At 32.1% G+C, this 13251-nt stretch overlaps 1 non-coding gene across 1 annotated transcript; it reads right to left on the minus strand.

Moving 5' to 3' along the window:
- Positions 1-2196: 2196 nt before the first annotated feature.
- LOC123573750 (U6 spliceosomal RNA) lies at positions 2197-2299 on the minus strand. Its single transcript, XR_006698486.2, has one exon. It is a non-coding gene; the product is annotated as a U6 spliceosomal RNA (small nuclear RNA).
- Between the last annotated feature and the right edge of the window lie 10952 nt (positions 2300-13251).

The following is a 13251-nucleotide window of genomic DNA, read 5'->3' on the forward strand; positions in this document are numbered from 1 at the left end:
TTGGTAATTTCATAATGTATATGGATATACTAGGTATATATATTAAATACATTGAATATATATAATTAATTGTATTTGCCAATGATAACGCTGTAAAGTTGACACAAATAGTAAGAACCCAGCCCTAGGACACTTCTTTAAGAAGATTCTTGAACAAATTATATTTCCTTTTTCTTTAACCTTTAAGCCTTTTGAATTGTCTCTTTTACCTTTGCTCCAGTTGGCTCCATTTAAAATCATAATTTAGGATGATTTTCCAGGAAACTTGCCCTCCCCCTCCCAACCCTAGATAAAATATTCCTTTTCTATGTATCTTTGGTTTCATGTACTACCTCTATCATCACATTCATTGCTAGTTTTATCACACATTCTACACTTAATTACGTATTGCTTGTTTGACATCAAGATGATTGAAAAATACAAAGATTATTCTCACTGGGATTTTTTTTTGTGGGCAAAAATAGATATTAAGTAAACAAATAAATGAGAGCATATTGAAGGCAATAATTATGATTATTACATCAGGGAATTACTGTAATTCTTCTGAAAGCACTAATTACAGTTACTGGCTGTTACTTTTGTGTGGATGGAGGATAGAACATGAGAAAGATAGCACTAAGTATAAGTGGTCAAGGGAAAACATCCCTGAAGAACTCAAAATTGAATAAGGAGAAAGACCTAACCATGAGAGAATGTGAAAGAATAGTAAGTGGCAACATATAAATATTCCTAAGTTTACACAAGCTTGGTATAGAAATAGAAAGGAATAGAAGGAAAGTTTGCTTGGTTTAATTAGCAAAGAGGACAGTGGAAGCAGATGAGTGGTCAGAAAATATAATGCTTTCTAGGCCATGGTCAGAAGCTTTACTTTTATCACAATTATAATGAAAGATCATGTGAAAATTTTTAATAGAGAAGTTGTGAGAGAGACAAACCATTGTTTTTTAGTATTCTCGCTCTCTCTCACAACACACAGACACACATGCAAGCACACAGACACCTTCTTCCACTTGGTAGCAGAACCTTTGCGTATTACTTGTGTGTTTGGTTATTGGGATTTCCCAATCTGCCTTATAGGTAGCTTTGGACATAGAAGTTTGTCCCAGTGGCTTATGAGTAAAAGTGACTTGTGCAATTTCCAGATCATCTTAAAATTCAATAGTAATTATAATTCAGTTTATAATATAATATTATTAGATAATTATTGGATATAATTATTAGATTAATAATTAGATATTATTACTGAATTAAAATTCTGAATATTTTTCTCCACTGGCAAGTGTTGACATCTTTGTTCAAAATCAGTTAATGATAGATATGTGGGTTTATTCTGGACTCTCATTTCTATCCTATTGATTTACGTGTCTGTCCACGTGCTGGTACTACAGTAACTAGATTACCACTGTTTCATAGTAAGTTTTGGAATTAGGAAGATGAATCTTTCTGGTGTGTTTTTGTTTTACCTTCCAAGATTGTTTTGTCTATTCTGGGTCACTAGCAATCCCAAACAATTTCGGAATCAACTTGCTAATTTCTACAAGTAAGTAAGCAGTGATTTTGATAAAGGTTTCATTGAACCTATATATCAGTTAAGAGTATTGCGATCTTAATAATGTTAAATCTTCCAACATATGAAAATAATTTTTTTTAATAATTTAGATTTTTAATTTATTTTGTCAATGTTTTATACTTTGTTCAGAGTATGGGTTTTGCAAGTCTTTTGTTAAATATTTTTCTGTACATTTTATTCTTTTTGATACTATTGCAAATGAAATTGCTTTCTTCATTTTGTTTTTGGAGTTTTCATTACAAGTATTTAGAAATACAGTTCATTTTTATATATTCATCTTGTATACTGAAACCTTGCTGAACTCACTTATTAGTTCTAGTATTTTTTATTGGTTGCTTAATTTTTTCTTGTATACATCATTATGATATCTACAAATAAGTATACTTTAATTTCTTTCTTTCCAATCTGCATACATTTTATTTATTTTTCTTGTGTAATTTCCCAAGCTAGACTCTTCAGGAAAATGTTGATTGAAGTGGTAAGAGAAAACGTCTTTGTCTGATTCCTGATTTTCATGGGAAAGCGTCACCATTAAATTCAGTGTTAGTGTAGGTTTTTGTAGATGCCCTTCACCTGGTTGAAGATGTTCCCTTTTATTCTTAGTTTGTTGAGGGTTTTTATTATCAAAAAATATGGAATGTTTCACAAATTTACATGTAATCTTTGTCCATGGTCCATACGAATCTCCTTTGTATTTTTCGAATTTTAGTATATGCTGCCAAAATGAGTACAATGTAACATGGTTTTAATTTCTTTATATTTTAAAGCTTATTATATTGTATTAATGATTTCCTTTTTACTCTTTCATGTCTTCCTTCAGTTAGTATAAACTCATTTACAGCAGAACTCAAATCACTGCAGTCATTATTAAATCTCTAGTTGCTAGCTCTGTGACTTCACATTTTATGTGTTCAATCAATAGTTACTGATATCAGTGATGCGATATTCAGAAGGCAAGTAGAATAAGCTTTAACTGATGGAATCATTGGAAGACCATGATGTAATTCAATTTCTGCCATTATTATATAACATGACCCTAATAAAATGATTCCTTCTTCTAGGCCCAGTTATCACATCTATAACTTGTGTTTAGAGCTAAATAATCTCTAATTTACTTTAGATCTCTCATATGGAGTCTTAATTCAGTTTTTATAATTTGTTCTTCATTTTAATATACATTTTATGACTTGTATGAATATTATTGCTTTTACTTTATTAGGGGTTACAAAAAAGAATCAGAAAAATATTTTTTGATAACTGACTTTTGACTTCCATCATACCATATCCTTACAAAAATTTAATATCACCTAAGTGCAGGATTAGTTTATTCTGTTTGTACTGATGAAGTAATGGAGCATCAACTATAACTTTTTTTGCATAATACCAAATCTGGAATATAAGCCCAAATTAATGTTTTTATTTCTTTTTCTACATTACAGTGCCTCTCACTGATAGCAAGGGGAAAATTTCCCATTAGATGTACATTTGGCGAGAATAAAAAATTTAATTGCTAATTTAGTTTTTTTTTAAGACTAATCAAATGAAGTAGTGAGAGTGAAGAAGGAACAAAGATATCTGTAACTGGTTGTGATCAACCAATTACAATCACTAGTGCACTCGGACTAGTCGAAGGGCATGACAAAGATGACTTTCATCATACAGGTCCTTGACTTTTCAGAATATCTAGGTTAAGAATATTTGGTTTGCCTAACTGTAGGTTAAAGAAAAAAAAAAATCAAAGATTTTCCTAGCTGCAAGGTTTCTCTGTGTGTATGTGTGTGTGTGTGTGTATATATATAAAATATATGTAGTATTTTTAATTATTCTGTTTTTCACATAAAACAGATATTAAAAATGCATATGTAGTATTTTTAATATCTGTTTTAATTCACATAATTATAATTTAATTCACATAATTAAAACAGATATTAAAACATCTATAATATATGTAGTATTTTTAATTATTCTGTTTTTCACTTTTTTCTAGAACTACTTATTTTAAGGGTCAGCTTCTTCAATCACAATTTTTAAACAGATTTATTAATAAATAAACATTGTAGGAATTCCCTGTGTGAGCTATTTATAATACTTAATTTTTAGAAAAGGATAAACTCTTCCTTTTCTTATATTTATTTTCTAATCTTTAAAAAATATACAAAAAGGACACCATGATCTAAAAGGAGGCATTGACCGAACTGCTACAGGAAAGCAGATTTTTAGGTTTTAAAGGAACAAGCTCAACTTAGAGATTTCTGTCTGAGTGACCTAGAGCTACCTTATTCTTTTTTATTAGGATCACTGGAGACTTTGTTTAACAAATTAAAAAAAGAATCAAAATGAGTTAGTTACATTATTTTCACAATTCAAAATGAATTGTGTTATGCAGGCATTTCATACTCTTACTAGTATACTCTGTATTATAAGAGTCAAGAAAACCCATTGCTAGGAAAACACAAAAATTATATTATCCACAGTTCTTAGCTTGAAATCTAAGACAAAAACTTTTCAATTTCCTGATAGCATGCTTATTACCTGATAAGATAAACTCTGGTATTTTCCCATTTTTTTTAAAAAAAGTTTTCCAATGCTTACTGCTGTTGTTCAGAAAGCTTAATTGTTATTGAAAATTGATAGAAAAAATAAAAACCTTCTGTCTTAAAATGATTGTAGCCCTAGCTGACTTTTCTTTATTATTGCATCCGGAGAACAGCTCCTTGCTGATATTCTTGGTAGTTACTGTTCATCACATTTTGGATGTTGGCAGAATAAAAGCCTTCCTTTCACACATCTTAGATGTCACTTATGCTTCATTTCGCTCACTCTTGGTTTCAAGTCTTTCACACCAAAACAAATGGCTTATCTTTCTCTGTTTCTTCCTGCACAATCTTGTAAGATTTTCTCTCTTCTTGGCTGGCTATAATATCCTCTGTTTTTGCGAGATAGGCTTCCCAGTTTCCCTGGGTGAGTAGAAACCGCTAAGGACCTAATTGACTTTTTTCTGTTGTTGCCAGAGAAGCCGCTACTGTTGCTGAAAACATGTACCTTTTGTCACTGACTCTACCATTGCCAAAATGTTAGTATAGGGACCATCTACATTTGTTCACTACTGGACATTTGTATGTATGTAGCAGCCATTTTTGGAGGAACACCAGACTTCTCCATGATAAGGAGAAGAGGAGATTTGAAGCCACCAGTACTGTTCCTGTTAATACAGAGTAATATTTCATCCTAATTATGGAGAACATTAGTATATATTATTCATTTTTAATACATAAAGTTATGGAGAGTTAGAATTGTGATTGACTGGAGAGACAGAGGCCGATACTTCATCTTTATAGATATGAAAACTAAGGCAATTATTCTCTTGTTCATCTTGGAAATAAGTTCTTTTCACTACAGTATATTGCCTTTTCATTGTCAAGTGGGCCTTTAAGAATTTTAGCACAAATCTTTAGGAAGAAGTGGAATATTTGAATATTTTAATGGTGAGAATTAAAATGAGTCTAGTTATGATCCCTAAAGATTATGGATAAATCAATATATGATTATTTTATGATAGAACAAAAATGGGTGAGTATAAAGGGGTGAAATATAATTACACAGAGTTTTTGTTTTTTTGCAATTTGTGAACTTATAGTGTGGAAACAAGCATGTTAAATAATTAGTTTATTCGTTTAGATTTGAACTCACTTAAATTTAAATTTCAATTGACATAAATCCAAGGAATGTTTTTTGTGCAACTGCTAAAAAAAAAAATTAAAAAAAAATTAAAGAATAAAAAAAAAGAAAAGTTTTTTCAAAGGAGCCTAGAATGTGAAAGGAATAAAACACCCTCCCACACACATGCACACATACATTCATGCTTTAAAAAGTAAACAAACAACAATCCTTAGCTATTATATGATTTATTGTCATTTTATAAGTATTAAACATTCTGGATTGATACTTGTCTTAATTCTTTTAAACAGTGTCAAGTTGTGTAGTAGGAAGACTCCAAGAGCTATCTGCATAGTCAGTCTAAGCCTAAAATTATCAGAAACCCTCTATGTTTGATTTATTTTTCATCTCTCAGTGTATTTTAGAATGAAATAAACTACCTTTTTATTAAAATAGTTCAATCCTATATCACTCAATGTGTTACAGTCTGCATTATATTTTTAGAGCTTGATGAAAGATATAAATTGTCAATAAATATGATGTGACCAATATTAATATACTTAAATAAAATTAATTTATATAAAAATTTAAACAAATGCATGTTAGTAGAAAACAAATAGACATTAATAAACAAATATATAATTGATTATAAAGCAAATACATAAATGAGACCTTTTCAGAGATTGGCAAATGCTTTAATAAAATAAAATGGGAGAATATAATAGAAATTGGTTGGGATGGATCAAGTGAGGTGGGGCATTTTAAATTTGGTGATTCATGTTATATCAGAGTTGGAAATGTAATATGACACCAGAATGTTAGAAAAGACTTAGCAAGCAAAAATCTGGGAATTAGTATCCCAAATGCAATAGGAATTTCAAAGGCTAAGATAGAACAACACTAGCTTGTTTGAAAAATCTAGTGTGGTTTAGTATTGAGAGCTGCTATGGTTTCTATGTTTGTTCCCTCTCAAACTCATGTTGAAATTTATTTGTCATTATGAGAGTAGTAGGACATAAGACCTTTAAGAGGCATTTTGGCTATGAGGGCTCTATTTTCATGAATGAATTAATGCCATTATTTTATTATTAGGCTCATTATTCAAGATAGCGGATTTTTATTGAAGGACAAGTTTGGTCTCCTTTTATGTATGTCTTACCCTTTCTCTGTCCTTCTGCCTTCTACCATCGGACATGGAACAATACAGCAAGAAGGTCCTCACAAGATTCTTGCCCCTTAATCTTGAACTTCTCTGCCTCTTGAACTGTGAGAGATACATTTCTATTTCTTATAAATTACCCAGTCTCAGGTATTCTATTACAGCAGGACAAAACAGTTTAAAACAAGAGCCCTAGGAAGGTGGCTTGAGACAAGGTTGAAGATTTTGTCATAACCCACAATATGTAGGAGCTAAAAGGTCATGGTGAACTGTTGGGCAACTAAATGCAATGAAAAACTGCAGTAGTGATCAACTAAAAGATTATCATTATCTGACACATGCTTTAAAAATTTTCTGTGGCTGAATTATGGAAAACAAATCTTTAATATTTGTCTTCATATGGTTGATATAAACTGACAAGTATTTTTTCTATGACTGCTTTACGTTTTTCTTTCCTCTCAATCTCTCTCTTTAGTGTGTGTGTGCGTGTGTGTGTGTGTGTGTGTTGTTATTTTTGAGTAATCTTTGAGGATGCCACTATAGTAGTTAGAAAGTTCTTATGCACCCTCAGGAGGTTCTAAGCTACGACCTTAAACTTCTTCCTATGGCACAGGGTAAGCAACAGAATAATAGAACATTACAGAAAATCCAGTTCAGTTTGACTGACTGCTAAGTTGCCAATGAAATTCAGTGAGGAAATTGGTATTTCAAATAAATATCACAGAAAAAATATTGACTGCTATTTGAAAAAAATGTAAACATTAGCCCTTTACTCAAAAATATTTAAAGAAGAATCATAGTCCTAAATGTGAAGTGTAAAACAATAAAACTGTTGGATTAAATTATAGGCAAATATTTATATGATCTTAATGCAAGCAAAGACTTTTTAAACAAGATTCCAAAAGCACAAGTGTAAAAACCTTAACTGAACTTCAATAAAATTTATGACATCTATACACAATTGAATATGTTGATAAATAGATGATAAATTCAACAAGTTTCCCAATCTAGAATAAGTAGTTTTTCTAGGAATCAGAGAAAGATAAAACTCTTGTTTTTTTTTAATAAGCAATAACTCAATATGTATTTTTACAGTCATAATCAAATAGTGAATAAACATAATAAAATGTATTACCATAATTAATCCTTAATAAAATGTAAATTAATTCCACAATGAGAACTGCTACTCACTTAATGGCTAAAAATGAGAAGACTGATTATACCAAGTGTTGATGAACATGTGAAATAACTGAACTCAAATATATATTGCTATTTGAGTGTTAATGATATTAAGATGTTGGAATACAGTTTAGTATTATTTACTTAATTTAATTAAATGGTTACCCTATGGCTAACAATTTTATTCTTAAGTTTATAATTAAGTAAATATGGTGCATATGTTTATTAAAAGACATGAATACAAAATATTTACTGCTCATTTTACACTTGAGACAAAAACTGGAAACAGCTCAAATTTCCATCAATAGGACAGTGGATAAATTATTATATTTTAACAAAACGAATTCCACCTATAAATAAAATAAGATTGACCTATTAATAGATACTATAGCATTGATGAATCCCACAGACATTATTTGGAGCAAAAGGAGTCAGACAATAGTCAATATGATTATATGTACTTGAAATCAAAAAACAGGATACTAATTTAGGATAGTAGAATTCAGAATAGTCATTACTTTTGAGAATATACTGATTGGCAGAGGGTCAAGAGACTTCTTGATACCATATGCTTTATGATTACTTAGCTGGAGATTACATGTTAGTTCGTGTATGTGTAAAACGTCATTACGTTTAAGCAATTATTATTAGTACACTTTTCTTTATGTGTCTGATACATTAATAAAAAGTAAAAAATTTATAATTTTTTACATTCTCAAATGATAAATTAACAGATTTCTTGATTAACGCATGCAATCAAATAGAATGAGTTAATGCTGAAAAACAAAACACAGCAATATCATTTCTGTTTGAAAAATAGTAATTTCAATTTAGCTTTATGTAAACAACACGACGACAGCAACACAACAATCATGACAGAGAGAGAGAGAGAAAGAAAGAAACACTGCAAATTTTCTGAGAAAGGACCAGGGTGATAACACTACTAATTAACCTATTTTTGGCTTGACAAGTGAAAACGAATTTCAATATCCATGGATGTCAGCCACTGGCTTATTAAGTAGTATGTAGTTGGAAAACAGCCAAGATTAGGAAGAGAGATGAGAGAAAAGCCTTATTAAATAAGACATCCAGGAAAGATAAAGTGAGAAGAATACAGTACAGAAATGTACAAGATTACTCAACATCACATGTACAAGTAGAAAGCATTGATTTTTTTTTTATTTGATTCTCTTCTAGATATTTTCCCTTTATATACTTCGTACCAAATTAGTAATCTTCCAATCTTTAAAAGCAGATGCTACAATTAAGGCTATATTTCATGCTTTTTTCCCCCTTGTGTCTATGGAAGTTCACACTATTTCCTTCAGAAATCTTGGATGTATACCATATGGTCTTGGTGATTTATTGGACTTGAATTACTCTACTTGCTCTATAACTTTCTCATTTAAGACGTCAATCTTTGTCAAGGGCACCATCTGATGCTCTGTGAAAACTGCCTTAGGAATAGAAATTTTTCCAAAGTTCTCTCAAGTATTCTAATACAAAAATCTCTTTTTTTTTCTCCTTTCTATTAACAACTTATAAAATTCTCTAGAAGGACTTAGAAGCCTCATTATAGTTCCTTTTTTGTTCCTTAATGTACATATGTCACACATTTTTTGAACTTCTGTGGTTTTCTTAATTGAAAAATGTCGGAGTTGGTGAGCCTTGTGTTCAACTTTTACTACTGTCTGATTTAAATAATATCTATATAATGCTGCATCTAGTCCTCAGGGAATTTTAAATCAAATAATAAATGAATTAAGTAACAATAATTTGAATAACAAGTAACATCCTCGAATTTGAATAGTTTTTATCTTAAAATGTTTTATAGGGTTCTAAATGTTTTTAAGTTGTATCTTGAAAGCTAGGACAAATCACTGGTTACAATACATAAACCAACTGAATAAAAATAGAACTCATTTTATCTTAGTAAGATTATCCTCATACTTTATTTTAGTAACTATTTTGTATATAATATGTCCTGAATTTGCACACAAACATTTTTAAAGAGGTTTTTTTATATAGAAGAAAAATATCTTCTATGCATTCATCCATCATGTACACATTTATATTCTTATTTATAGTTATTGAGCATTGGCAAAGATTAGATGTATTGCCTTCTTTCACATGACTTATCTATATCCCTATACTTTCTGAAGTTAAAATATTATACACATATTTATTTTGTGTTTTGTCTTCCATGTAAGTGTGTGAATGTTTACGATGAAGGGTAGGCATTGTGAATTTTAGTTCTGATTCGATTCCCATTCCACCCTAATGGCTTACCAAATTACTCCTTGTCAGCTTTTTTTCTCTTTCTGAATACTTAAAAAAATTATGGCTACAAACAAATTTAGTTGGGGCTTGCCTATACCACTTAGAATGAACTTTTGTTGGAAATGATACTGTGTTAAATAAACATTTTTAGAAACATATGGATGAAATTCAAGTGTGGCTTTTACTTTCCTTGAAGCCAAAGAAAACAGAGCATAAAGTTATACTAAACTCCAAAATTATTCAGCGTCCCCCTATCCTTTCTATTAATTGCCAGCTTTAAAAAGAAGTATTACTAGCTTTTTGCTAGAGATTGTTCTATATTGCTACGAATGCTTCTAAATTTTAAGGGGAAACACCTTTGGCACGTGCAGGGTTCCAGAAGACCCACATGCAGAGGAAGGGCATATACATTTTCCTGAGAAGCGTAGTGCCTTAATCTCTGCAGAAGTGAGCTTAGTTAAGAGATTTGCTTTCTGATGTCAATTATTAGCCAGTCCCAGAAAGACAAAAACTACATGATTCCACTTGCACAAGATATCTAATACAGTCAAAGTCCTGGAAACAGAGCCAAGAGAGAGCAAAGAATGGAGGTTGTGAAGGGCTATGGGGAAGGGAAAATGAGATTTGTTATTCGTTGAGTATAAAGTTTCTGTTATAAAAGATAAATAAGTTCTAGGGATCTGTTGTACAACATTGTGCCTATAGTTAACAATATTGCATCATATGCTTAAATATTTTTTTATTATTATTATTATACTTTAAGTTCTAGGGTACATGTGCATAACATGCAGGTTTGTTATATATGTATACTTGTGCCATGTTGGTGTGCTGCACCTATCAACCCGTCAGCACCCATCAACTCGTCATTTACATCAGGTATAACTCCCAATGCAATCCCTCCCCCCTCCCCCCTCCCCATGATAAGCCCCGGTGTGTGACGTTCCCCTTCCCCAGTCCAAGTGATCTCATTGTTCAGTTCCCACCTATGAGGGAGAACATGCGGTGTTTGGTTTTCTGTTCTTGTGATAGTTTGCTAAGAATGATGGTTTCCAGCTGCATCCATGTCCCTACAAAGGACACAAACTCATCTTTTTATGGCTGCATAGTATTCCATGGTGTATATGTGCCACATTTTCTTAATCCAGTCTGCCACTGATGGACATTTGGGTTGATTCCAAGTCTTTGCTATTGTGAATAGTGCCGCAATAAACATATGTGTGCATGTGTCTTTATAGCAGCATGATTTGTAATCCTTTGGGTATATACCCAGTAATGGGATGGCTAGGTCATATGGTACATCTAGTTCTAGATCCTTGAGGAATCACCATACTGTTTTCCATAATGGTTGAACTAGTTTACAATCCCACCAACAGTGTAAAAGTGTTCCTATTTCTCCACATCCTCTCCAGCACCTGTTGTTTCCTGACATTTTAATGATAGCCATTCTAACTGGTGTGAGATGGTATCTCATTGTGGTTTTGATTTGCATTTCTCTGATGGCCAGTGATGACGAGCATTTTTTCATGTGTCTGTTGGCTGTATGAATGTCTTCTTTTGAGAACTATCTGTTCATATCCTTTGCCCACTTTTTTGGGGGGTTGTTTGTTTTTTTCTTGTAAATTTGTTTGAGTTCTTTGTAGGTTCTGGATATTAACCCTTTGTCAGATGAGTAGATTGCAAAAATTTTCTCCCATTCTGTAGGTTGCCTGTTCACTCTGATGGTAGTTTCTTTTGCTGTGCAGAAGCTCTTTAGTTTAATGAGATCCCATTTGTCAATTTTGGCTTTTGCTGCCGTTGCTTTTGGTGTTTTAGACATGAAGTCTTTGCCCATGCCTATGTCCTGAATGGTACTACCTAGGTTTTCCTCTAGGGTTTTTATGGTATTAGGTCTAACATTTAAGTCTCTAATCCATCTTGAATTAATTTTCGTATAAGGAGTAAGGAAAGGATCCAGTTTCAGCTTTCTACTTATGGCTAGCCAATGTTCCCAGCACCATTTATTAAATAGGGAATCCTTTCCCCATTTCTTGTTTCTCTCAGGTTTGTCAAAGATCAGATGGCTGTAGATGTGTGGTATTATTTCTGAGGACTCTGTTCTGTTCCAAAACTGGAAAAATTCCCTTTGAAAACTGGCACAAGACAGGGATGCCCTCTCTCACCACTCCTATTCAACATAGTGTTGGAAGTTCCGGCTAGGGCAATCAGGCAAGAGAAAGAAATCAGGGGTATTCAGTTAGGAAAAGAAGAAGTCAAATTGTCCCTCTTTGTAGATGACATGATTGTATATTTAGAAAACCCCATTGTCTCAGCCCAAAATCTCCTTAAGCTGATAAGAAACTTCAGCAAAGTCTCAGGATACAAAATTAATGTGCAAAAATCACAAGCATTCTTATACACCAGTAATAGACAAACAGAGAGCCAAGTCCTGAATGAACTTCCATTCACAATTGCTTCAAAGAGAATAAAATACCTAGGCATCCAACTTACAAGGGATGTAAAGGACCTCTTCAAAGAGAACTACAAACCACTGCTCAGTGAAATAAAAGAGGATACAAACAAATGGAAGAACATACCATGCTCATGGATAGGAAGAATCAATATCGTGAAAATGGCCATACTGCCCAAGGTTATTTATAGATTCAATGCCATCCCTATCAAGCTACCAATGAGTTTCTCACAGAATTGGAAAAAACTGCTTTAAAGTTCATATGGAACCAAAAAAGAGCCCACATTGCCAAGACAATCCTAAGTCAAAAGAACAAAGCTGGAGGCATCACGCTACCTGACTTCAAACTATACTACAAGGCTACAGTAACCAAAACAGCATGGTACTGGTACCAAAACAGAGACATACGCTTAAACATTTTTAAGAGGCTACACGTCATATTAAGTGTTTTTGTTACAATAAAACAAAAGTTTAAATTTTAAGAAAAAGAAGAATGGGTTTGACTGACAAAACACTGACATATTTGTGAAAGGGAGCACAATGATACTGAGTGAGATGCATGTATTTATTTTAAAACTCAAAAAAAATTGGGTGAAGGAAATGATCTATGGTTCTTCTATTATAGTTCAACTCTATAATAATATGGTGACATCCAAATTCTTTGGTGTAGCATTCAAGTACCGAGACCTTGTAGTGAGACTGACTTGCTTTAAATTCTAGCTCATTTCAGTACTAATTGTAGCATCTTAGTTAAGCTATTAAATAACTAACTATGTCTTCTGTGCCTCAGTTTTCTCATCAGCATATGGGAATAATAATAAAATATAATAGATGGGATTGTGATGATGATTAAATAGATTATTATATGTGAAGGGTTTGGAACATTTCAGCATGATGTAATAGCCAATCACTGTTAGATACCTTTATTATTAGTGATTATCAAGCCCTGCATGACTTCAT

This window comes from Macaca fascicularis, chromosome 5, assembly GCF_037993035.2.
Source record: "Macaca fascicularis isolate 582-1 chromosome 5, T2T-MFA8v1.1".
In the NCBI taxonomy this organism is placed as follows: Eukaryota; Metazoa; Chordata; class Mammalia; order Primates; family Cercopithecidae; genus Macaca; species Macaca fascicularis.